The sequence below is a fragment of the Elephantulus edwardii genome, unplaced genomic scaffold (genome assembly GCF_000299155.1).
Source record: "Elephantulus edwardii isolate Elephantulus edwardi_28Jun2011 unplaced genomic scaffold, EleEdw1.0 scaffold00139, whole genome shotgun sequence".
NCBI classification, from domain to species: Eukaryota; Metazoa; Chordata; class Mammalia; order Macroscelidea; family Macroscelididae; genus Elephantulus; species Elephantulus edwardii.
Window position 1 is genome coordinate 806608 of NW_006399889.1, and position 1887 is coordinate 808494.

The 1887-nt window shown below is 42.6% G+C and overlaps 1 pseudogene; it reads right to left on the bottom strand.

The window, feature by feature from the left end:
* Positions 1-285: 285 nt before the first annotated feature.
* Positions 286-1270, bottom strand: LOC102863540 (annotated as a pseudogene).
* Positions 1271-1887: the final 617 nt, after the last annotated feature.

Consider the following 1887-nt stretch of genomic DNA (forward strand, 5'->3'; position numbering starts at 1 on the left):
TTAGCCTTTTTTTTTTTACTGTGGAAGCATTATTTAATGCATACGCTTCAAAGATGTGCATAAATAATTTTAACTTTGGAGTACAAAGTTATGGGTTTTGCATTGGATCTACGAAAACAGCTATTTCTGGTCAAATTTTAAAATAGGTAAGGCCAATTGCCAGCTGTTTGTATAAGAGTCATTGTTACAAATAGATATTAACTAACATAAATTAACCCTCAATCTTCTTTACTGAGACTATGTGTTAGCCCTTGCTCATCTCCCTTCTGGTAGTTTCTCTTCAGATTACAGGAGTTTTATGCATAAGTTCTCTCTATGCAACTCACCCATCTCCTTTATCTTGGCCTTCTGATACTTCACCATTCTTTTCCTGCTGGAAATAACCAGAACAACAGTTCAACCAATGACTGCAAGGACCACAAACACAATGACACCAATGATTCTTGCTTTCGGACTTTGCATAGAAAATTCGGGTGCTTTTTCATCAACATAAAAAAAAAATAACGTTTGACCAGGATACAGTTCCAGTTGTTCCCCGTTTACTCGCAGGTCCATTTTGCTGGAATGAAACAAGGATTCACCTTTCACGTGTGTTTCAAAATAGTAAGCCACATTGGCTATGTCCCCCTCATCTTGAGTTTTCTGAGAAGAATTCTGCATCAGGTTAATAATGATAACACCATTCAGGTTCTCACACTCAGGACCTGAAATGTATTTTTGGTTCAGTTTGTAACAAGTTGTGAGTTCTTTCTCAAAAGCCGCCTGCTAGCTTGCTTTATCATAAGGTTCTTCTCTCTTATGTTTTAGTTCATTGATGATCCCGAAGGTTCTCACGCGCTCAGAGCACGTAATTTCTCTGTCCTTGTCGGTCTTTGGACACCAGCGGTGTTTACACACCAGCACGTGGCAGTACCGTAGCACTACTTGGCTTTAAAAAGCCCCTTCTCATCACAGTCAGGACCGTAGACTCCTCACTATTCTGGAGAACCCCCTCCTGTCTTGCTCTTCTCCTGGACTTGGAGCCAGTCATTTCTGCCTTCATCACTAAACATTTAGTAGCCAATTTGGAGCAAATGACAGTGTTTTGTGTCCCCTATGAATTACACTGGCATTCACCATTGCTATTCGTAGTGCAGTAGGTGGTCAGCTTGCTTGTAAAAAGAACAAAGTGTGGGGACTGCCATATCCAATTCCTAGTAACGCCATAAGTGGAAACTGCCCCCTTCAACAGCATCCAATACACAAAACCAATTCCCATGAAGTCAGACATGCCCCCGCCCCGATGCTCCCCTGCGCATTTCTGCTAATTCCAGTACCTATCATCCAGCTCTGCTGGGTCCAAAATCCATTGCAATCACTACATAGACCTCATAGAAACATACTCATAATTAAAGGGTTTTTTAAAGAGAAGCTAACAGGTTATAACTCAGGATGGTAACAGGATACAATTTCCCAGGCAGAATAGAGTCTGAAGTGTGCTTGCAAGCCGTTTAGCCTTTAGTCTTAGAGCTTGAGGCCACTGTTAGGAAGCTTTTCAATCTGCCAATTAAGACATCTCCTTCCCAGTCCTCTGACAAGCTTGAGCTGAGGCACGTGGCCCTGGTCCTGTGGGACAGCAATCCCAGGTCAGCTTTGTGTCACACTGGGTCTGTGGTCTCTGCTGCAGCTGCTGCTGCTCCCTGGTAGGTCTAGCTGATACAAGACTCTCTGGTCACAAACGACATTCATGGCATTCAATTTAAAGCTTTCTAAGTTACTGATTGTAAACCATCCTCCTTCCACATTGAATGAGGACAAACAAACCTAAATGGCTATGTGGGACAGGTGAGGGTAGTTTCTGGTTATAATGTTAGTTGCAACTGACTCATGGCTGACCCTTCAGTGTGT